Source organism: Scyliorhinus torazame, chromosome 2 (assembly GCF_047496885.1).
Source record: "Scyliorhinus torazame isolate Kashiwa2021f chromosome 2, sScyTor2.1, whole genome shotgun sequence".
Lineage (NCBI taxonomy): Eukaryota > Metazoa > Chordata > Chondrichthyes > Carcharhiniformes > Scyliorhinidae > Scyliorhinus > Scyliorhinus torazame.
The window spans coordinates 131,774,932-131,800,653 of NC_092708.1; the positions used below are offsets into that span (position 1 = coordinate 131,774,932).

Below are 25,722 nucleotides of genomic sequence, written 5' to 3' on the forward strand. Positions count from 1 at the left end.
GTCAATGAAATTTTGGAAAATTAAAACCATTACAGCTATTATTTCAGAAACTACTTCTTTTAAGATCCGAGGATGAAGTACATCAGGACCAGGGGACTTGCCAGCTTCTGGTTCTAATAATCTTCTCAGTACCCTTTCCTTGGTGATCGTAAAGATTTTAAATATTTCCCTCTCTTTCGCCTCTTGATTTAATATTATTTGTGTCTTCTTCAGTGAAGATAGACACAAAATATCTCTTCAACACTTTTGCCAGTTCCATATTTCCCATTATGAATTCCCCAGCCTTGGGCTTTAGAGGACCAACACCCACTTCAGTTACTTGTTTCCTTTTTAAATACCTGTAGAAACTCTTACTATCTATCTAATCTTTATATTTCTAGCTAGCTTTCTCTCATGCTCTCATTTTGCCCTCCTTATCTATTTTTAGTCGTTCTTTGCTGTTTACATTCGATCCAATCTTCTGACCTGCCATTGATCCTCACAGAACGTACACTTTTTCTCTCCATTTGATACTATCTTTAATTTCCTTAGTTAGCCACAAATGTGCATCCTTCTCCCAGAGTCTTTCTTTCGCACTGGACTGTATCTTTGTTGAATGTTATGAAATATCTCCTCAAATGTCATCCACTGCATCTCTACTGTCTTAAACTAATTTCCCAGTTCATTTTAGCCAGCTATGTCTTCCCAACCTTACAACTGTCTTTATTTAAGTTTAAATCACTAGTCTTAGACCCAATCTTCTCTCCATCAAAATGAATGAGAAATTCAATCATTTTATGATCACCGCTACATTGGGAAGTTTTTACTATGGGATCATAAATTAATCCTGCCTCATTATGGCATGGTAGCACAGTGGTTAGCACTGTTGCTTCACAGCGACAGGGACCTGGGCTCGATACTCGGCGTGGGTGACTGTCTGTGCGGAGTCTGTACATTCTCCCCATGTCTGCGTGGGTTTCCGGTTTCCTCCTACCTTTCGAAGAAGTGCAGGTGAGGTGGATCGGCCATGATAAATTGCCCTTAGTGTCCAAAAAAAAAGATTAGATGGGGTTACTGGGTTAAGGGGCGTAGTGAATGTATTACTGCTACCATTCACCATTGTAATTGCATTACATTGTATTGTGTTATGTTGATGCCCTTGTGGGCTCCGCCTATGGCTCCGCCCCCTCGGGGGAGGTATATAGAGCTGCAGCCTGTAGGTGGCACTCAGTACAGAGCAGTCGCAGGCAGGTACAGTTCTAGCTGATTAAAACCACTGTTCACTTCAACCCTTCGTCTCGTGTGAATTGATGGTCGCATCAATTTAATCAGCTACAATATCGCTATGGAAGCAGCCCTCGAACCTGATCGACTGGAACTCGGCCCACAGGCAGCTGAAGCCAAAGGAATTTTTTCACACTGGCTCCGCTGTTTTGAGGCCTACCTCGCGCCTCATCCTCGCCCACCGTCACAGAGGAACAGAAACTGAGTCTCCTCCACGCCCGGGTGAGCCACAGAATCTCTGTGCAGATCGAGGAAGGGACAACGTACGCGGTCGCGATCCTGAAAAGGCAGTACATGAGGCCGGTGAACGAAGTGTTCGCGTGGCATCTCCTCACCACTCATCGTCAATGCCCCGGGGAATCGCTGGAGGAATACCTACGCGATCTGAAGGTACTCGCTCGAAACTACAAGGACGTCAAGGCCTAGCAGCATATGGAACTCGCCATCCGGGACACCTATTATGGCTAGAATCCGGTCCAACTACGTCAGACAGCGCTTGCTCGAAAAGGGTGCCCTCGACCTAGAAGAGACAGTAAAACTATCCACCTCCTTAGAAGTAGCGTTTCAGAGCCTCAAGGCTTTCCCCTCTGACCACGTGATCCCCCTGTGGACACCCGACCAGAGGATGTCCCAGGCCTGTGCCGCGCGGCTGCCCGCCCAACCCGGGGGGCTGCCCTGCTATTTCTGTGGTCAGAACCAACACCTCAGGCAGCGTTGCCCGGCTCGGAACGCGACCTGTAGCGACTGCGGCAAAAAAGGCTACAGGCTTGGCTGCCTGGTTAAGGGTAGCGTCCAGGGCAACAAGCCATTATCGAAGCTGTGCGGCATTGGAGGCACTACCTGGCTGGTAGGAGGTTCACCCTCGTCACCGACCAATGGTCGGTAGCCTTTATGTTCAACAATACACAGCGGGGCATCAAGCCCTCAATCTCTTTTTTTTTTTAAACATGTTTATTAAGAGTTTTGTAACAAAATTTTCAACCATACAAACAAACCCCCCCCCCCCCCCCCCCCCCCCCCCCCCCCGTAACAAAAAAGAAAGAAAGCTCGCACAGCAAGACATGAACATGGCAAGTCAATATGATACAGAACTTTGTACTTTGGATTCCTCCCGTACATGTCAGTATTCCGGATCATTCATGTGTTTTCTTGCTCAAATGCCCCCCAGAAATACCCCTCCCCCCCCCCCCCCCCCCAACGAAAGATCACTCCCTTTCCCCCCCCCCCCCCCCCCCCCCCTGGGTTGCTGTTGCTGCTGTCCGACCTTCATCTAACGCTCCGCGAGATAGTCTAGGAACGGTTGCCACCGCCTGTAAAACCCCTGCGCAGACCCTCTCAAGGCAAACTTTATCCCCTCCAACTTGATAAACCCTGCCATATCATTTATCCAGGCCTCCATGCTGGGGGGCTTCGCCTCTTTCCACATTAGCAAGATCCTTTGCCGGGCTACTAGGGACGCAAAGGCCAGAATGCCGGCCTCTTTCGCCTCCTGCACTCCCGGCTCGTCCACTACTCCAAATAGTGCTAGCCCCCAGCTTGGCTTGACCTGGACTTTCACCACTATTCCCGCAACTCCCCTCCAGAACCCCTCCAGTGCCGGGCATGACCAAAACATATGGACATGGTTCGCCGGACTTCCTGAGCACCTCCCACATCTGTCCTCCATCCCAAAGAACCTACTCAGCCTCGCCCCCGTCATATGCGCTCTGTGCACTACCTTAAACTGTATCAGGCTAAGCCTGGCACACGAGAAAGAGGAATTAACCCTACTTAGGGCATCAGCCCACAGCCCCTCCTCAATCTCCTCCCCCAGCTCCTCTTCCCATTTACCTTTCAGCTCCTCTACCAAAGCCTCCCCCTCTTTCATCTCCTGGTATATCGCCGACACCTTGCCCTCCCCGACCCATATGCCCGAAATCACCCTGTCTTGAATCCCCTGTGCCGGGAGCAGCGGGAATTCCCTCACCTGCCGCCTCACAAACGTCCTCACTTGCATGTACCTGAAGGCATTTCCTGGGGGTAGTCCAAATTTCTCCTCCAGCGCCCCTAAGCTCGCAAACGTCCCATCGATGAACAGGTCCCCCATTCTTCTAATCCCTGCCCGATGCCAGCTCTGAAACCCCCCTCCATCCTTCCTGGGACAAACCGATGGTTATCCCTAATCAGGGACCACACCGAGGCTCCCAACGCTCCCCTGTGTCGTCTCCACTGCCCCCAGATCTTTAGCGTTGACTCCACCACCGGGCTCGTGGTGTACCTTGTCGGCGAGAGCGGCAGCGGTGCCAACACCAGCGCCCCCAGGCTCGTTCCTTTGCAGGACGCCATCTCCAACCTCTTCCACGTCGCCCCCTCTCCCTCTATCACCCACTTACGGATCATCACCACTTTGGCTGCCCAGTAGTAGCCACCCAAATTCGGCAACGCCAACCCTCCTCTATCCCTGCTACGCTCCAGGAACCCCCTCCTTACCCTCGGGGTCTTGCTCGCCAAGCACAAAACCCATAATGCTCCTGCCTACCCTCTTAAAAAAGGCCTTGGTGATCACGATTGGAAGGCACTGGAACACAAAAAGAAACCTTGGGAGGACCACCATTTTAATCGACTGTACCCTGCCCGCCAGCGAGAGTGGCAACATGTCCCACCTTTTAAAATCCTCCTCCATCTGTTCCACCAGCCACGTCAAATTAAGTTTGTGCAGTGCCCCCCAGCTCCTAGCTACCTGAATCCCCAAGTATCGAAAGCTCCTTTCCGCCCCCCTCAATGGTAGGTCGTCTATCCCTCTTCCCTGATCCCCCGGATGCACCACAAAGAGCTCACTGTTTCCCACGTTGAGCTTATAGCCCGAAAAGTCTCCTAACTCCCTTAGGATCTGCATGACCTCAACCATCCCCTCCACTGGATCCGCCACATACAGCAACAGGTCGTCTGCGTACAGCGACACTCGATGTTCCTCTCCCCCTCGGACCAACCCCTTCCATTTCCCCGACTCCCTTAACGCCATGGCCAAAGGTTCAATTGGCAATGCAAACAGCAGAGGGAACAGGGGGCACCCCTGCCTCGTCCCTCGATACAGCCGGAAATACTCCAACCTCCGCCGGTTCGTGACCACACTCGCCACCGGGGCTCTATACAGGAGCTTGACCCAACTAATAAACCCTCCCCCGAACTCAAACCTCCTCAACACTTCCCAGAGATACTCCCACTCTACTCGGTCAAAGGCCTTCTCTGCGTCCATGGCTGCCACTATCTCCGCCTCTCCCTCCACCGATGGCATCATTATCACATTTAGGAGCCTTCGCACATTGGTATTTAGCTGCCTACCCTTTACGAATCCCGTCTGGTCCTCGTGAATCACCCCCGGGACCACAGTCCTCAATCCTCGTCGCCAACATTTTTGGCAGCAACTTAGCATCTAGGTTGAGGAGCGAGATCTGTCTATACGACCCACATTGAAGTGGGTCCTTATCCTGCTTCAAGATCAAAGAGATTGTCGCCTCCGACATTGTCGGGGGCAGGGTCCCCCCCCTTGCTTCATTGAAGGTCCTTACCAGCAGCGGGACTAACAGGTCTACATGCTTCCTATAAAACTCCACCGGGAACCCATCCGGCCCCGGGACCTTCCCTGCCTGCATGCTCCCCAGTCCTTTAACCAGCTCCTCCACCCCAATTGGCGCCCCCAAACCAGCCACCTCTGGCTCCTCCACCCTCGGGAACCTCAGTTGGTCCAAGAATCGTCGCATCCCCTCTTTTCCCCCTGGGGGCTGGGACCTATACAGCTCCTCGTAAAAGGCCTTGAATACCTCATTCACTTTCACCGCACTCCGCACCGTAGTTCCCCTGCCGTCCTTGACTCCACCTATTTCCCTCGTTGCCGTCCTCTTACAGAGCTGATGTGCCAACATCCGACTCACCTTCTCCTCATATTCATATATCGCCCCCTGTGCCTTCCTCCACTGTGCCTCTGCCTTCCCTGTGGTCAACAGGTCGAACTCCGTCTGGAGACTTCGTCTCTCCCTGAGTAGTCCCTCATCAGGAGCCTCTGCATATCTCCTGTCCACCCTTCAAATCTCCCCCACTAACCTCTCCCTTTTCCTGCCCTCTCTCTTCACCCTATGAGCCCTGATGGAGATGAACTCTCCCCTGACCACCGCCTACAGTGCCTCCTATACTACTCCCACCTGCACCTCCCCGTTGTCGTTGGCCTCCAGATACCTTTCGATACACCCCCGCACCCTCCCGCACGCGTCCTCGTCTGCCAACAGTCCCACATCCAACTGCCACAGCGGGCTTTGGTCCCTCTCCTCCCCCAGCTCTAGCTCCACCCAATGCGGGGCATGGTCTGAAATGGCTATGGCCGAATACTCCGTTCCCTCCACTTTCGGGATCAATGCCCTGCCCAGAACAAAAAAATCTATCCAGGAGTAGATACGTGGGAGAAAAAAGACAATTCTCTGGCCAAAGGCCTGGCAAATCTCCATGGATCTACTCCCCCCATCTGATCCATAAACCCCCTGAGCACCTTGGCCACAGCCGGCCTCTTCCCCGTCCTAGATCTGGAATGATCTAATGCTGGGTCCAGCACCGTGTTAAAATCCCCACCCATTATCAAGCTCCCTACCTCCTAGTCTGGAATACGCCCCAACATCCGTTTCATGAATCCAGCATCGTCCCAGTTCGGGGCATATACATTCACCAGTACCACCTCAGTCCCCTACAACCTACCGCTCACCATCACGTATCGGCCTCCATTGTCCGCTACTATGTTCTTGGCCTCAAACGACACCCGCTTCCCCACCAATATTGCCACCCCTCTATTCTTCGCATCCAGCCCCGAATGGAACACCTGTCCTACCCATTCCTTCCTTAACCTGACCTGATCTGCCATCTTCAGATGTGTCTCCTGAAGCATGGCCACGTCTGCCTTCAGTCCCTTTAGGTGCGCGAACACTCGGGCCCTCTTAACCGGCCCATTTAGGCCTCTCACATTCCACATGATCAGCCGGATTGGGAGGCTACCCCCCCCGTCCGCCGACTAGCCATCTCCTATCTTAGGCCAGTCCTGTGCCCACGCCTCCCGCACCCTCCAGTCCCCCAGACGGGGAACCCCCGCCCCGACCACCTCTTCCATGTTCAGTTCCCCCTCGGACAGTGCAGCAGCAACCCTAATGTCCCCCCCTCCCTGCTAGATCCGCATCTAGCACTTTTGCTCCCCCCATATTACTTCCGTGAGTCAGCTGACTTCTACTGACCCCGGCTTCCCCCGCCTTCCTGTTGATCTCCCCCGTGTGGGAGTCTCTCTTCCTCCTTACTTCCTCCATCCCCCCCGCGCTTTCCTGAGCCAGCCACGCACCCTGTGGCGCAGCTCCTGTTGCGGCCATTGTCCCAGTTCCCCCATCCCCGAGTCTCACCTCCCTCCAGCACCGACGCCCACATTCCCCACCATCTCGTCTACAGAAATAAAAAAAAGAATTTTAACCAGAACTCTACCCACATCCACATCCATCATCCCACCCATGAAATATTCTTTACCCATATTTACAACCCCGTATACAACCAACATCCCCCCCCCACAACCACAGCCCCTCAGTTCGGGTCCAATTTTTCCGTTTGGATAAAGGTCCAAGCCTCTTCTTACGTTTCACAATAATGGTGTCGGTCCTGATAAGTGACCCACAGTCGCGCAGGCTGCAGCATGCCGAATCTGACTCTTTTTTTTGTGCAGCACCTCCTTGGCCCGGTTGAAGCCAGCTCTCCTCCTTGCCACCTCCGCGCTCAACGAGCCCCCAGATGCCCTGTCCCACGGCACATGCGCCAGCGCGCAAGATGACCGACTCCGGGCCATCCACAATGACCTCTGTCACCCGGGGGTCACCCAGCTTCTCCACTTCATCAAGGCCCGCAACCTGCCCTACTCCACCGTGGAGGCCAGGGCCATGACCAGGGACTGCCAAGTCTGTGCGGAGTGTAAGCAGCACTTCTATCGTCCAGACAAAGCCCACCTGGTGAAGGCATCCCGGCCCTTTGAGCGCCTCAGCATCGATTTCAAAGGGCCCCTCCCCTTCACTGACCGCAACGGGTATTCCCGTATACCCTTTGCAATCCCGTGCCCCAATATGACCTCGGCCACTGTCGTAAGGCCCTGCATAGTATCGTCACCCTGTTCGGTTTCCTCACTTACGTCCACAGTGACCGGGGCTCCTCGTTTATGAGCGATGAGCTGCGTCAGTACCTGCTCGGTAAGGGCACTGCCTTGAGCAGGACTACCAGCTACAACCCCCGGTGAAACGGACAGGTGGAGAGGGAGAACGCGACGGTATGGAAGGCCGTCCTTCTGGCCCTACGGTCTAGGAGTCTCCCAGTTTCCCGCTGGCAGGAGGTCCTCCCCAACGCGCTCCACTCCATTAGGTCACTCCTCTGCACAGCCACGAACGAGACCCCTCATGACCAACTATTTGTTTTCCCCAGAAAATCCACCTCCGGGGTCTCGCTTCCGTCCTGGCTGACAACACCGGGGCCTGTCCTTCTCCGAAAGCACGTGAGGAGCCATATGTCCGACCCCCTGGTCGAGAGGGTCCAGCTCCTTCACGCCAACCCCCAGTATGGCAACGTGGCGCACCACGACGGCCGTCAAGATACAGTCTCCCTCCGGCATCTGGCACCTGCCGGTTCCCCTGCGACCATCACCTACCCCCCACACCCTACACCGCACCCGCCCCCACATGGCCTACACCCCCCTCACCCCATCGCCAACCTATAGCTCCAGAAGAGACGCTCCCGGAGTCAATGAGCCCAACACCCGTGCCCGCAACGACGAGTTCAACTCCCGTGCCCGCAGCGAAACCAGAGCTCAGGCGATCGCAGCGAACAATCAAGGCGCCGGACAGACTCGATCTGTGAGCCCACTTCACCCCCGCTGGACTTCAATTTTTAATAGGGGGTGAATGTGGTGAACGTATTACTGCTACCATTCACCATTGTATTGCATTACGTTGTATTGTATTATGTTGATGCCCTTGTGGGCTCCGCCCCCTCAGGGGAGGTATATAGATCTGTAGCCTGTGGGCGGCACTCAGTACAGAGCAGTCACAGGCAGGCACAGTCCTAGCTGATTAAAACCACTGTTCACTTCAACTCTTCGTCTCGTGTGAATTGATGGTCGCATCAAGGGAACAGAGTAGAGATGTGGGTTTAAGTGGGATGCTCTTTCCAAGGGCCGGTGCAGACTCAATAGGCTGAATGGCTTCCTTCTGCACTGTAAATTCTATGATTACACATTAGCAGGCCTAGAATAGCCTGCCCAATGATTGGTTTTAGTTTATGCTGCTCTGAGAAATTGTTCTGAAAATACTAAATTAGCTCATCTTCCAGGCTGCCTTTGCCGATCTGATTTGTCCAATCTGCGTGCAGATAAAAATCACTCATGATTATTGCTGTACCTTTCTGACAAGTCCCCATTATTTCTTCCTGGATACTGTCCTATAATGTAGTTACTGTTATGGGACTTTACCCACAAGTGACTTATTACCTTTGCTTTTTCTTATCTCTGTTCAAACTGATTCTACATTTTGATTGTATTTTGAAGAAAATTGTAATTAATCGAAGGTATGCAGAATAATTTTTAAAAATAATGTTGGGCGGGATTCTCCCCTACCCAGCAGGGCAGGGAGCCCCGGCATGATGGAGTGGCGGGAACCACTCCGGCATCGGTCCGCCCCAAAGGTGCGGAAGTCTCCGCACCTTTAGGGGCCAAGCCCTCACCTTGAGGGGATAGGCAGGCGCCGGAGTGGTTTCCGCTCCACCGGCTGGCGTGGAAGGCCAGACGGGGCCGAAAGGACTTCGCCAGCCTGCGTAAGTCCGCGCATGCGCGGGAGCGTCAGCGGCCCACGCCGACCAGCGCGGCGCGATTCCCGCCCCCGCTGAATCTCTGGTGGCGGAGAATTCGGGACACGGAGGGCGAGGGATTCACGCCAGCCCCCAGCGATTCTCTGACCCGGCAGGGGGTTGGAGAATCCCGCCCGTTATGTTGTTAGCTTTCCCTTTTTCCCCCATTCTCATCTCTAACAATGAGTGCACAGAGCTCATGGATTTCTTGTCACTAAGCATGAGATCAGCTACCTCAACCACTTTCCTCCCTTCCTCTAGCCCATGAGAACCAAACATCTTCCAAGGGCTCTGCCCTGCTTAGCCCTGACATGCATCTTTTCCCAGTTTCTCTCCCATTACCCCTCATGCCCTCTCTGAGCCCATCTTGTCCATGAGACCCACCTCCAGTTCTCGTGACATGGGGCGTCATTCTCCGACCCCCCGCCGGGTCGGAGAATGGCCGTTGGCCGCCGTGAATCCCGCCCCTGCCGAAGTCTCCGGTACCGGAGATTGGGCGGGGGCGGGAATCGGGCCGCGCCGGTTGGCGGGACCCCCCGCTCAATTCTCCGGCCCGGAGGGGCCGAAGTCCCGCCCAGAAATTGCCTGTCCCGCCGGCGTAAATCAAACCTGGTATTTACCAGCGGGACCAGGCGGCGTGGGTGGGCTCCGGGGTCCTGGGGGGGGGGGGGGCGGGGGGCGATCTGACCCCGGGGGGTGCCCCCACGGTGGCCTGGCCCGCGATCGGGGCCCACCGATCCGCGGGCGGGCCTGTGCCGTGGGGGCACTCTTTCCCTTCCGCCTCCGCCACAGCCTCCACCATGGCGGAGGCGGAAGAGACTCTCCCCACTGCGCATGCGCGGGAAACTGTCAGCGGCCGCTGACGCTACCGTGCATGCGTCACATTTCCGCGCCAGCTGGCGGGGCAACAAACGCCATTTCCGCCAGCTGGCGGGGCGGAAATCCCTCCGGCGTCGACCTAGCCCCTCAATGTTGGGGCTAGGCCGCCAAAGATGCGGAGCATTCCGCACCTTTGGGCCGGCGCGATGCCTGTCTGATTGGCGCCGTTTTGGGCGCCAGTCGGTGGACATCGCGCCATTGGTGGAGAATTTTGCCCCTTATTCTTACTGAACTACTGACCACACCACTCAGCCGTGTGATCTGAATTTTAAATGGTTCTCTCTGCAGGTTCTGTCTCTTCTTCAAATCTGCTGTCATCACCAGTCTCCTCAAAAAAACAACCCTTAACCCTTTTATCCTTGTAAACTATTGCCCGTCTCCAACTTCCCTTTTCTCTCCAAAACCCTTCATTGTATCATAGCCTCCGAAATTCATGGCCATGGAACTCCCTGCTTGACTCCCACAAATCCGGTTTCCACTCCTGGTGAAATGGCTGCTATCAAAGTCACATGATGTCCTATGTGATTGTGATCACAGTTGATCACATTATCCTCCTCCAATGTTTCTCCACCATTGTCCATTTGGGTGCGTTTGTACTTGCCTAGTCCTGTTCTTATCTATCTAATTGTAATCAGAGAATCGCCTTCTTCCCATTCCTGCAATTATCTCTGGTGGCCCCCAAACTACGAGCGTTGGCTCCCTTTTATTTCTCACCTACATGTTGCTCCTCAATGACATCATTTAAAGGCACAACTGAAGAATCCACATGTCAGCCAACAGTACCCAGCTCTACCTCACCAACAGCTCTCTTGACTGCACTGTCTCTAAATGATCAGACTGCTTATCTGAGCAGAGATTTACTCCAGTTTAATGTTGTACGAACTGAACACATTGGGCAGGATTCTCCGTTCGGGAGACAAAGTGCTGACGCCAGCGGAGCAAGTGTGGACCTTCACCACCGAAAAATTGGCGCAAAACCCTCGCCGATTCTGATGCCGGTGAGGGGGAGCACTGACGGCGACAAACTCCCACAGACCGCGGCAAATACGGCTGGAGAATGGCCAGGTCCCGGGCTGTGCATTCGCACGGCTGACGACCTGCACCGGTCGCGCCATACAACATGGCATTGGCCGTGTGTGAACCAGACCCACCAACCGCAATCCCCCTGGCCACCCCACACCAGTCCCCCCAGCCCTAGAGAAGCGACCCCCCCGCCCGACGGCCAGCGGCACGGATCCCGGCCGAGTGTGGCAGGGCTGGACACAGTCCGCAGCCGTGCTGTGGCATATCGGGGGCGGAGCATTGCGGGTGGACCAGATGATGACGCGCAATGGCGTTGGAACAGCGCGCGGCGTGTGTCAAGATGCCGGCAGTTTGGAAGGGGCGGAGCATGGCGGACCGGCATCAAACCGCCTCCGGACACAATTCCGGCGTCGGAATACATTCTCCGCCCAATCGCCGACCCCGATTTCGGCGTCGGGCTACAGAGAATCCCGTCCATTGTCTTTAATCCCTGCCATAAACTTTGCTAATTAGCCACAAACTCCAACCCTGGCAACTGTCTGAAGCTGAATCAGCATGCGGTATCATATTTGAACATGAGATAGGCTCCCAACCATGTGTCCATGCTGTCACTAAGATCACCACTGTTGGGCCTCCTGACTCCACTGCTGCCTCAGTTCTTCTCTTGAAATCATCATCCATCCATCCCTCTGTTAGCTTTAGACTATCCCAATGCACTCCTGGTTGGCATCCCACATTCTGTTCCCATTCATCCAAAACATTGCTGCCTGTGTTCTGACTTGCACCAAATCAGATTTACTCATCGTCCTTGTTCTCGCAGATCTACAATGGCTCCCAGTTAAGCAACATCTGGATTTTGAAATTCTCACCTTGTTTTTCAAATAACCCCTTGGCCTCACCCCTCCCTATTTCTGTAATCTCCAACAGCCCTACAACTTTGAGATATCTGCATTCTTCTAATTCCGACCTCTAGAGCATCTCCAATTTCAATCACTTCCCATGTCCTGCCTTCATCTACCTAGGCCCTAAGCTTTGGGAATTCCTTCCTAAACCTCTATGGCTGTCCAGCTCGTTTTCCTACTTTAAGATGTTCTTTAAAATGAACCTTTTTGTCCAAGCTTTTGAACTTCTGCCTAATATCTCCTTAGAATGCTCAGGGCAGGCTTTTTGCCTCTCCCAAGGTTGGGAAGAGCGATGGACGGGCCTCAAAAATATCAGAATTGGTCGACTTATCAACCCTGTTTCAGCCATTTTGGATGAGACTGGTTTGGGGTCGGAAGGGCTGCCCTCCCCCACATGATGAGCAGTCAATCAGGCACATCAAAAGCCTTATTAAAGATAAGAAAGCCGACTAGGATTTTGCGGAGTGGGGAGGGACGCATGCCCTCCAATTGGCCTGGTGACAGACACCCAATTAAAGATGGCAGGTGGGTTCACAAAGCATGAGGGCCATCAAGGATATTCCAGCTTGAAAGCAGCAGAGGACCACAAAAGAAGGTGGGCGCGATCTAAGCAAATTGGAACAAATTCACGTGATCATGTTTAACTGGGTGTTAACTGCATTCGCAGCGCTGAGAAAGACCACACTATTTATTGGGACTCCATTTCAATTCAGGGCCTCAGCAGATAACGCCCTGTCGAGGCCACACTTTGTCCCATTTCCTGCACTGAGGAGCTCTGCATGCCGGAACTCCTCAGTGCAAGAAGAGCGGGACACCATTTTTATATAGTGTCCCGATCTCTCGGCCCCTGGCATGGCCACCAAACCCCCCTAAGCCCCCACTGGCCTGTAAAGGAGTCCTCGGCGGCGGGGGGGGGATACACCCCAGATCACACACGCAGGACACCCCCGGGCCCAATCCATGCCACGGGAAAAATGCTAGCCTGGCACCAGAGGGCAAGCACCTAGGGGCCCCTGATCCCATGGGAGACCACCATGAGTGCTGCTCTGTCTGGTCCCAACTTGTGGAAACCAGCACCGAATGGTGCCTGCCCAAGATCTCCAAGGCGAAGGGGTTAGATCCCAAGGCCTGGGTAGATCAGGGGAGCGCATATTAGATTGAGATAGCTGTCTCGCTCTAATATGCAGATTTGCCAAAGACTGATCCCGCCCACAATGGACAGGATTCAGATCACGATGTCTTAAGAGATCTAATGCGATCCCCAGAAGCAGGATCTCCCGGTATCTATCGGCCACACTGCCTTTCGGGCGCAACGTGGCTGGTAGATCGAGCCCGGTATAAAGGGAGAGGATTATTTTTCCAACATCTTTCAACTAATGGATCTTCTAGCCACACTGTAGTGGCGGGGGCATGGTGATGAATCCCCTCTGCAGACCGGCTTGCAGCTGCTCTTGTACCATGCAAGAGTGGTAGACTTCCAGCCTGGCCTGGCAATCCTGGGCCTGCCACCAGGCTGCTGCCTCCCGGGTCCTAAACTGGCCCCTGCCACTTGCAGGAACCTAGGGTGGAATTCTCCGACCCCCCAGCCGGGTCAGAGAATTGGCGCCACGCGAATCGCGCCACACCTCCCCGACGCCAAGGCACAATTCTCCGCAGTGCGGAGAATCAGCGCCGGCGTGGTCGGTGCGGCGCCGGTAGGGGTATGCGCCGACCCTCTGGCCCGGGCCGGTGCGCCGATTCTCCAGCCCGGATGGGCCAAGCGGCCGTCATCACAAAGCCGAGTCCCGCCAGCGTCGTTCTAACATCCTCTGAGCCAGCGGGACCTCGGTGTTGAAGGGTCCGGGGGGCGGCCTGTGGGGGGAGGGTTCCAACCCCGTGGGGTGGGCCTCCGTAGTGGCCTGGCCCGCGATCGGGGCCTACCGATCGGTGGGCCGGCCTCTCTGCCCCCCGGCCTCCTTTCCTCCGCGCCGGCTCCTGTAGCCCTGCGCCATTTGGCGTTGGGGACGGCGCGGGGAAGAAGGCCACTGCGCATGCGCTAGTTGGCACCGGCCCAACTGTGCATGCGCGGACCCCGCGGTGCCTGGATCGGCAGCTGTAGTGGCGTGAGCCGCTCCAGCGCCATCCTAGCCCTCTGTGGGCCGCAGAATGGGGTCCCGGAACGGGCACCGATGCCGGAGTAAAACACTCCCGTTTTTACTCCGGCGTCGGCACTTAGCCGCCCGATGGGAGAATCCCGCCCCTGGAGACTGACTGGAAGTTTCCAGGTGGCCTACTTTAATTGGCCTCAGTGGGTTCTTAACGAGCTATACAGATAATGTTATGGAGCTGCAGACGTGACTCATTCATGCGATTTAACTGAAACCCATAAATTTCCCCTTCTGAATCATTGCCTCTCTAATCAGTTAACTCTGTCTCTAGAGCTGTGGGGAGAGTTGATTTCATGCTTGATGTAACATAATTAGAATTCTTTGCAAAATTGCCTCTAAGTTACCAAAGATTGCAATAATTTTTATTTTGGTGGTGTTTATGCTTTGTGCTGGTGATGCTACTTCTGCTTTCATTCTGAATGGTTTAGCCACTTTTAATAAAGACAACACAAGTACTGGGATTATCACGTCACCTCAAAGCTGGCAATGAAATGATTCAGGTTTATTGTGCAACCTTTGTAACAAATATTAGTCGGTATTTTGTAGTTAGCAGCAAACAAACGGTGCTCACCATTTGTGACGCTTAAACTTACTGTGGGCTTTTACACGACTATTTACAGTAATCAGAGATCTGAAACGATACTGCAATCTCTGTAGAGAATCCGAGACCTGTGTGAACAGGATATCTCCTCAACCAATCAGATTGAGGAATGCATATTCGGACAAACAGATGGGGAGTTGTCAATTGGTGAAGAGTGGAGTGGGCAGGCACACCGTTTTGCACCAGTGTACTCCGTGCCGGTTAGCCACCACAATCCTGACCCTGGGCCATTTTCAATGAGGGTGGCTTGGGTGTCAGATCTGTTGTCTGTTGGCAGGGTTGCCAATTCAGACCAATTACTGATCATTTATATTCCCGTGCCAACTAAGACATTCGGTCAGCAATGCAAGTTGCCCATGTCAGCCTGCACCATCAATATAATGGACTCAGGCCTGGAAGTAAAGGGGAGTGTACGACGAGTCTAACGAAGAACCCCTGCTTGACCCATAATGGCCGCTGGGCCACAACTGCAGCCATTGACTATCCCAAGGGGGCGTTGTCCCTCAATAATCACAGGTAGGCAGCTGTGGCCATTGTTAAGCATGCAGCTGATGGTTAATCCCAGGGTATTCCAGATCCCAGAAGGGAAACTTGAAACAACAGCTCTCAATTGTATTTTGCAATTTAGTATAATGTAGGAACAGATTTGAATACCAGAGAACGATATCCCATACGTCATTGTGATTACCTATATCAGACTCCTATTTATTGAGTCCAGCTCCGCCTTCAACATCATAATCTGTGATGTGGAGATGCCTGCATTGGACTGGGGTGAGCACAGTAAGAAGTCTTACAACACCAGGTTAAATTCCAACAGGTTTGTTTCGAATCATTAGCTTTTGGAGCACTGCTCCTTCCTCAGGTGAATGGAGAGGTAACCTGTGTGAACAGGATGTCTCCATTCACCTGAGGAAAGAGCAGTGCTCTGAAAGCTAGTGATTTGAAACAAACCTGTTGGACTTTAACCTGGTGTTGTCATAATCTGTGCAGAGTCTGCGCGTTCTCCCTGTGTCTGCGTGGGTTTCCTCTGGGTGTTCCGGTTTCCTCCCACAAGTCCCAAAAGACATGCTGTTAGGTCATTTGGACATTCTGAAATCTCCCTCTGTATACCCGAACTGGTGCCGGAATGTGGAGATTAGAGGCTAATCTCATTAGGGGCACCCAGAAATTTGACATTCAATCTAAAGGGCATGATACTATTGTACTTGTCTACTAACTGCCCAGTAACTTCATTGCAGTGTTAATGTAAGCCTACTTGTGACAATAAAGATGATTATAATCCCAGCCAAGCTCATATCAAAGCTCCAAAACCTAGGACTTGGCTCCTCCCTCTGCAACTGGATCCTTGACTTCCTGAACCATTGAGCACAATCAGTACGGATAAACAACAACTTCTCCTCCATGATAGTACTCAATACCAGGGCCTCACAATGCTGTGTACTTAGCCCCTACTACACTCCCCATATACACACGACTGTGTGGCAAAGTTTGGCTCCAGCTCCATCTAGAGGTTTGCTGATGACACGACCATAATAGATCAGATCTCGAACAACGATGAGTCAGAGTACAGGAGGGAGATAGAGAACCTAGTGGAGTGGTGCAGTGACAGCAATCTCTCCCTCAATGTCAGCAAAACTAACTGGCTGGTCATAGACTTCAGGAAGCAAAGTATCGTCCATACCCCTGTCTGCATCAATGGTGCCGAAGTGGAGATGGTTGACAGCTTCAAATTCCTAGGTGTGCACATCACCAAAAATCTGTCCTGGTCCACCCACGTTGACGCTCCGACCAAGAAAGCGCAACAGCGTCTATTCTTCCTCAGAAAACTAAGGGGATTTGGTATGTCCACATTGACTCTTACCAATTTTTACAGATGCTGCATAGAAAGTATCCTATCTGGCTGCATTAAGGCCTGGTATGGCAATTGTTTGGCCCAAGACTGTAAGAAACTACAGAGTCGTGAACACAACCCAGTCCATCTCGCGAACCCGCCTCCCATCCATTGACTCTGTCTACACCTGCCGCTGCCTTGGGAAAGCGGGCAGCATAATCAAAGACCCCTCCCACCCGCGTTATTCTCTCTTCCAACTTCTCCCATCTGGCAGGAAATACAAAAGTCTGAGAACATGCACTAACAGGTTCAAAAAAAGTTTCTCCCCGCTGTTCCCAGACTCCTGAATGACTCTTATAGACTGATCTAATCTCTTCACACATCTTCTCTACTGAGTAATACTACACTCCTTATGCTTCACACGATGTCTATGTATTTGCATTGTGTATTTATGTATGTCCTATGTTTTTTTTCCATGTATGAATGATCTGTCTGGATTGTAGGCAGAACAATGCTTTTCACTGTACCTCGGTACACGTGACAATAAAACAAATCCAAATATTGAACAATAAAACAAACAACAATAAAGTCAACTAGAACTACACTTAACTAACTCAATGGCTGTACACAGTGTCTCTAAATTTACCCAGTTCCAAACACCTTGGGCGCGTTTCTCCACTCCCACGCCGGTTGGGAGAATCGCCTGGGCCGCCAAAATTTCCGGGGACGCCGGTCCGACGCCCTCCCGCGATTCTCCCAAGCGGCGGGAACGGCCTGGTCGAGTTTTGCAGGCCGGAGAATCGCCGGAGACACCCAAAATGGCGATTCTCCGGCACCCCCGCTATTCTGAGGCCCGGATGGGCCAAGCGGCCAGGCCAAAACGGCGGGTTCCCCCCGGCGCCGTCCACACCTGGTCGCTGCAGTCGTGGGCGGTGCGTGAACGCTGGGGGGGGGTGGCCTGTGGGGGGGCGAGGGGGAATCCTGCACCGGGCTTCACCTGGAATGTGGGGTGGCCCGCGATCGGTGCCCACCGAACGTCGGGCCATCCTCTCTGAAGGAGGACCTCCTTCCTTCCGCGGCCCCGCAAGATCCGTCCCCCATCTTCTTGCGGGGCGGATTTAGAGAGGACGATAACCACGCATGTGCGGATGACGCCCGTTATGCGGCGCCGGCCGCGTCATCTATGCGGCGCCGCTTTTACGCGGGCGACAAGGCCTGGCGCATGTAGATGACGCGGCCCTGATCCTGGCCCAGTGTCAGGGCCTGAATCGGTCGGGACCGGGGCCGTTCCGCGCCGTCGTGAACCTCGACGGCGTTCACGATGGCGCGGCCACTTCGGCGTGGGAGTGGAGAATCCCCGCCCCTTTTGTCCCCTAACGTCAGAGTTAATTATCCCCAAATAAACATCTCTCGGGGTTTAATAGGCAAAACCCAATAATAGTTATCACACCAGGCACTCGTATATCTTGGGGTTGCTACTCATGTAGGGAATACAAAATAAAATAACCTCTTCGGAGGGTGCCTCCATACTGAGGTGACCTCATTTTCTCCATTAGAACCAGCAGCCCCAGCCCACACCATGACTGGTGAGGTTACCAACATACCAGTGCTGGAGGTCCACTGTAATAATTCCACGGAGGCAGAAGTCCCATCACCAGAATTCCTTTTATTTGCTAACCCAACAGCTGAACATCCATGACCAATCAGTCTGCTGTCTACACCGGGAGTGCAGAGGATCTGACACTCCCTGTTATATACACAGAAAGGGGTTCCGTGATTGGGCCACTAATCAGGGAACTCGTATTCTAATTGCCAATCTCAAAGGCTTGGCCTAAGTTATTTCACCCTATCCCCCCCAAAGTCTGAGGAGCTCCCATGGTCCTCGTGACTCATGGGTCTTCTGCTTCGTTTTTGCGCCCGGTCTGGCTCCTCCACTTCGGCCTCCGACGTAGGGGCAAGGCGCCTGTCTTTTCCGATGTGAGCGCCTGAGGGGCGGTTCGCTCCTTTCCGCCGATGGCAGGGGTACAGCTGCAGTATCATCCACGGTGTCCATATCCGTGTCCGATGTCCTCACCAGTGGTGTCGGAGGGGCGTGAATAGTTTCGGGGAGGACTCTCCACGGTCCTTGGTATGCTGGTCTGAGTCAGCTCCGGAGGAGGAAACGCACCTGGTCCAGGTGTTTCTTTATTACATGTTTTCCCACACGTATCTCATACGACACAGGTCCTGTCCTGGCCTTGACTGTTCCTGCTACCCATGTGGGGCCATTTGCATAATTTCTGACCCATACATTTTCACCCGTGTTGAACTGCCTTTCCCGGCGAGTGTTGTCATGGCCTCTGCACTGGGCCACTTGGTGTCGCTCTATTCTGCCAGTTAAATTCGGGAATAGTAGACTCAGCCGAGTTCGGAGTCGTCTGCCCACGAGTAGCTCCGCCGGTGCTATTCCCGTTGTGGCGTGTGGGGTTGTTCTGTAGTCAAATAGCCAGTGCCGCAGTTTGGTGTCCAATGATGCGATTGACTGTTTCTTCAACCCGACTTTTAAGGCCTGGACAGCTCTCTCCGCCAAACCATTCGATGTCGGGTGGTATGGTAATCTCCTTATGTGCCGAATGCCACTCGACTTCATAAATTCTGTGAAGTCCTGGCTGGTGAAAACCGATCCATTGTCCGAAACTAACACCTCCAGGATACCATGAGTTGCGAACGAGGTGTGGAGTTTTTCAATGATGGTTGTTGAATATGCAGAGTTCATTTTGTAGACGTCGAACCATTTGGAATGGGCGCCCAATATTATAAAAAACATTGAACCCATAAACAGGCCTGCAAAATCGACATGAAGTGGTGACCATGGTCTACCCAGCCATTTCCATGGGTGCCCGTGGGGCTGCCGGTGGCACTTTCTGCCCTTGTTGCCATTCTTGGCACCGACCTACCGATGCCGCTATGTCTGTGTCCAGGCCCGGCCACCATACATAGTTTCTGGCCAGCAACTTCATTTTTGAGACTCCAGGTGCCCATGATGTAGTTCAGCCAGTATAGCTCAACGGCCTTGACTTGGAACGATTACTCGAGCCCCCCATAGCAGGATCCCATCTTATAAACAAAAGTTTTGTGCGGCCACTGGAAGGGTGTCCAGGAAATGTAACGTCATTACCGTTTCCTCTATTTTGGGTACTAATGGCGGGGCGTCCGGTAATGGCAGCCTGCTTAGTGCATCGCCGTTTGCCACCCGGGTTCCTGGCCGATGCTCCAGTTGATACTGATACGCCCGCCGCCAGTAGTAGGGCCCAGGGGTGGATCGGGCCGAAGCTATTGGTGGTATTGCTTTGTCTTGTTTCAACAATCCCAGCAGTGGCATATGGTCGGTAATTATAGTGAATTTCCGCCCGTACAAGTACTGGTGAAATTTCTTCACCGCGAAGATCACAGCCAGTCCTTCCTTTTCGATTTGGGCGTACTTTCGTTCCGCTGCTGCCAGCGTCCTGGAAGCAAACTCTACAGGTCGTTCCTGTCTGTTTTGCCCTCTTGTGTGCCAAAATTGCACCAACACCATATGGAGACGCGTCGCACGTGAGCACCAACTCTTTCTTGGGGTCGTAGTGTGCTAAGAGGGTCTCTGAGGAAAGCTGTTCTTTTATCTTCCTGAAAGCCCTGTCTTGGCGGGCGGACCACTCCCAGGCTTGCCCCTTTTTTAGTAATTGGTGTAGGGGGTCCAAGATAGAAGCTCTGTTCTGTATGAACTTTCCATAATATGTCACCAGTCCTAAAAAAGACCTTAACTGCTGGATTGTGGTGGGGGCCGGGGCATCTTTAATTGCCCTCACCCGAACCTCCAAGGGGTGTAGCCCTGATTTGTCAACCTTGTACCCCAGATAGGTTACTTGTGGTGCTAGGAAAACAAATTTCTCTCTCTTTAGGTGCATGCCTGTTGCTGAAAACCTCCGAAGGACTTCCTCCAGGTTTTGTAGGTGTTCTGCCTTTGTTTTTCCTGTAATGAGGATGTCGTCCAGGTAAATGGTGACTTGTGGCAGTCCTTGCAAAATATTCTCCATTGTCCTCTGGAATATCGCACAAGCTGACAATACCACAAAGGGTAATCTTGGAGACTGAAAAAGGCCCCTCAGGGTATTTATCGTTGAGAATTTTGGGGACTCTTCGTCCAGCTTCAGCTGTAGATATGCGTGGCTCATATCCAGCTTTGAGAATAGGAGTCCTCCAACCAGCTTTGCATACAAATCCTCAATCCGGGGAATTGAGTATTTGTCCAGTTGGGAGTAGCGATTAATCATTGTTTGAAATCTCCACAAAGGCGGACCGAGCCGTCCGGCTTAAGGATAGGCACCATGGGTGCCGCCCACTCTGCAAACATGACCGGTTTTATTATTCCCTCACGTTCTTAACGTTTTATTTCCACATCGACTTTCTGCCTTAATGCGAAGGGTCCTGGTCGGGCCTCGTAGAATTTTGGGACTGCCTCTGGATCTACATGCAATGTCGCCGTTCCTCCCTTTATTGTTCCAAGCCCTTCACGGAAAATGCACAGGAGTTTGCTCAGGCGGCCATTTGCCAACTGTAAAATGTTTACCCACTCCAGCTGGATCTCTTTTAGTCAGTTTCGTCCCAATAAGCTTGGCCCCACTGTTATGGACCAGGGTTTAGAGAACCCAAAGTGCATCATGGAGTTCACCTGACCCACAACTTTTAATAGATTGTGGTATGGGGAGCACACAGCCCACTCTACAGGTGTGGTACAGCAGAAAACGAGAAGTATTTTTTAAAGCAAAACAATGTTTATTCTGTGAACTCAAGTTGACCTTTTTAAAACATACAGTGAACAGCTTAGCAACCATCAATTCAAATACAACCCCCAAAGAATACAACACTAAGTAATCCTTAATAACTTCCCAAACAACATCCAGAAGACAAAATAAACACCTTTTAACAAAAGCACATTAGGTTTACATTCACTACTGAGAACATTTATAATTCTGAATTCACCAAATGATCAAGAGATAGTCTTTTCATGGCAGAGAGATCAACAGTACACCTGCTCCGTCTGGCTTCAGCTCCAACACTTAAAACGAAACTAAAACACACCCTGCAGCAAACAGCCTAAAACGAAAGTAAAAAGCTGACAGACAGCCCAGCTCCACCCACTCTCTGACATCACTGCAGTAATAAACACCCATTTCTTTAAGGTACTCTCACTACAGATACTTATATACATACCCATTTATAAACACCCATTTCTTAAAGGTACTCTCACTTGACACCACACCTTTCACTGCCGTTAAAGGCAGCCTAAACAGTTGTTCTGCATAAGCCACAGTTACATGCGTTGTGCCCAACACTCTCAGTGGTTCCCCTCAGTTGTATGTCCTCAGTTTTGCCGAGGTCCTGGTTAGGAATAAGGGTTGGAGTCCAGTGTGAATTTTATTGAATGCTGTTTCCCCTATCACTGATACGGCTGCTCCAGTGTTGACCATCCATTCAACCTTATGGATAGTTTAATGGATTTTGATTTCACCATCATTACATAATTTAGTTGTTCCTCGTCGGAGGTAGATGGGGCTTCTAGGGTATGCATTCTCCTGTACCCCGGCCTACGTAACCTTCTCCAAGATTTTGATTTTGGGCTTCTGTTTCTCCTTTCTGGCTCCGATCTCTGGCAACAACTACAATATTTTGCCGGGCTCCCTGTTAGAAACATAGAAAGGGGTTCCCTGATTGGGCCACTAATCAGGGAACTCTTATTCTAATTGGCCCATCTCAAAGGCCTGGCCTAAGTCATTACATCCACCAACCTCAAGAGACTGCCTGTCAATCTTAATTGGATGGCGAGCCTGCTGCCTGCCATTAATTAAATTTACATTAATAATTTGCATCTGAAAAAATATCCCCATACTTGTAAAAGTAATTTTCCAAGCTTGAGGTATTGTTTGGCAGTAATGAAGGCTTATCACACCCGTACAGTTCCCTGACATTTGAATTGATGAGCCTGAAATGTCTTGCATATTTACTGGGCATCTAGTAGACAAGGACAATAGTATCATGCCCTTATGTTTGAATGTTAAATATCTGGGTGCAATATGGCAAAAAGCTAAGTTTCTACAGGAGCAAGGCCACTTGATGTGCAATATCCTTTTCACATCTAGCTGTTCATATCTATGTGCCTGAAGTTGTTATTTTTTTAATAATGTTGGGTACAGATAACTTCACCATTATTCCTGCCACAAAACCACAGCCATTATAAATATTTATTGTAGATTACAAATCGTTTAATTCTGATTCAGCTATCAATTTTACCAATCCGATATATTGGTATGTTGTAACATCAAGGTTGCATGTCATTTTCTGCCACCTCGCTCAAAGATTTGCAACTGAACAACTGGTTAATCCTTGACTCAGCTGGTTTTATTTTCTTCCAGAGGTCATTCCCTGGTTGTCATCCCGCAGTTTACGATTGAAGTGCAGTTTTTCCTGAAGGTGGTATTATATAATTTAACCTCTTTTGACTATGTTACAGATTCATTTATTCTTGAGGTTGTGTTAAATTGCCAAATGACCTTCAAATGTGGATTGGGGAATTCAAATTTGTTCTCACAATTATGGGCTAACAAGCTGTTCTACAAACAGATCCATCTCTAACCTGGCAATGAGCTTCTGCCCAGAGTATTAACCTATCTGTTTTCTTTAAAGTGCTGACAGATCTGCGATTTATTTGCAGCATTTTCTGTTCTTAATATTTTAGCAATCAATTAAAAAAAAAAAAAAATTCTTGTGTATGGGTGCTGCTGGCTCGGTCAGCATTTATTGCCCAACTCTAATTGCCCTCGAGAAGATGGTGGTGAACTGTCGTCTTGACCCACTACAGTCCATGTGGTGTAGATATACCCACAGTGCTGTTAGAGAAGGGGTTCCAGGATTTTGACCCACCGACAGTGAGTATATGTCGATATATTTCCATGTCAGGATGTTGAGTGGCTTTGGGGAAATTCCATATAGTGGTGGCACCATGCAACTGCTGCCCTGGTCTTCTAGATAGCAGTGGTCGTGGGTTTGGAAAGTGCTATCGAAGGGCCCTTGGTGAGCTCCTGCCAAGCATCTTGCAGATGCTGCTACTGTGTGTCAGTGGTGGAAGGAGTGAATGTTTGTGGCAGGGATGTCATTCAAGCAGACTACTTTGTCCTGGATGGTGTCAAGCTTGTTGATGGTTGTTGGAGTTGTTTTCATCCAGTCAAGTGGAAAATATTTTATCCCATTTCTGACTTGTGCCTCGTAGATTGTAAACAGGCTTTGGGGAGTCAGGGGGTGAGTTAGTCGCAGCACGATTCTTAGCTTTTGATCTGCTCTTGCAGCCACAGTAATTATACGGCCAGTTCAGTTTCTGGTCAGTGGTAACCCCCAGGATATTGATAATGGGGCATTCAGTGATGGTAATGACATTGAATATCAAGGGTCGATGGTCCCACAAATAGAACTGATATAAATGACAACACACTGATGGAAAACCTCCTCCAGATAATAAATTATTAATATCACAGCACATCTCATGATACTTATACTGGTTTCTGTTAGTTTATGGACCTGTTCTCTGGCTCAGAATTTCAGCATCATTTGTCACCCCTGCAAATGGACATTGCTTCCCTATTATCTGGAGGTCATCTTTGTTTTTACTTTATAGTTAAGTATTAGCCGAACTAAGGAACCGTAACAAAAAGTTCCTTTGTTTTGTACAATGGATACTTCTATCACCCACATTTATTTCTCCTACTTTTAGAAGTGGAACTGAAAAGGACTCTAGTGAGATGGGGCCAACTTTAAAATAACAATTTGGGTTACCCTGCATAAAATATATGAATGCAATTTTTGCAGCATGATTCAATCAGTTCACTGCTGCAATTCATGTCGAGCAGAAGTGATCAATCTCCTGCACCAATTTGGCTTTTGACTTTTCTTAACTGCAGGTCATGTAATTTCTGACTGGACAACAGCCATATTTTTATAAATGCATCTGTTCAATGAGCCATGTTGCAGAGCGTGGATATTCACACCAATAGGGTCTTTGTTGCAAGGGATGGAATGAATGCATGCCGATCATTCATGCAGAAACTAAATGTTTGTTCATCAGTTCCTACAAAACTTTGCCATTGCTTTTCTGCATTTTTGTGGATGTAAGCAATGGATATCGTGGCCTTAGGCTTGCGTGTTCACTTTCCCAGAATAAATGTAACTTCACAGCAGGGGGGATAAGCTTTGAAATGTAAAAAGGCCACTGAAAAACAAAAAATGTTAACATGGAAGGAACAAGAACTATTTGTATAAAACATCGCCTTTTGGGAATTCTATTGAACGAGGGAGGTAAAATATTACTTATATTCGAATATAAAATTCTTTGTCATAAATTTTATGCTTACATTTTGTTGTGAATTATAGCAGCACCCCGTGTTAATTCATTAAATATATTAATTATACATGTTTTTTTTCTTACTGACTGAGAGACTGCAAAACCTAAGTAGATTTATTGAATGGCCATTTCTCCCTTAGATATGACTCCTTTTTGAAAGTATTTAGTTATACGTTCAGCTATAATAATACGTGAATATTGTCATTTGTTGCCAAGCTGCATATGTTAGCATCTTTATCTAATATCTAAATGTCCCATTGCCTCCTGACTAGCCATCTTCTTTACAGTTTTCCTCTATGGTGCAGTTTTCTCCCTTAATAAATGAATATCCCTGTAATACTTAAGTGCAACAAGCAGAATGTTACTTAACCCATTTCTTTCAGAGTTCTAGATACTCCCCCCATCCTCTCTGGTGGGCTTTGGCTTTGGTGTTGGTGAGGCAAATTTCACATCTAATGAGTCGATCTCAGATAGATGCCAAGGAATGATGTGGCATCCCTATGATTTCAATGTAATGATCGTCTGAAGCTGCTGCTGTGTGCTTTGGAATTTAGACACAAAGAGATATTTTCACCTTTATGGAAGTTTATGGCTTTCTTGCAACTATTGATTTTATTAAAACTGTAATATGATAATCATTTACTTGTGTAACGGATGTGAATGCTGTCATTTGTTGAAGTTGCTGATGATGCTGGTAGTGGTGCTTAATGCTGGTGTTCTTGATTTGGTCATAGTAGAGATAGAGCCATAGAAAGGTTACGGTGCAGAAAGAAGCCATTTAGCCC

At 50.6% G+C, this 25,722-nt stretch overlaps 1 protein-coding gene across 4 annotated transcripts in view; it reads left to right on the forward strand.

Moving 5' to 3' along the window:
• osbpl6 (oxysterol binding protein-like 6) overlaps positions 1-25,722 on the forward strand; it is a 334,262-nt gene that overhangs the window by 213,306 nt on the left and 95,234 nt on the right. The window lies entirely within an intron of this gene.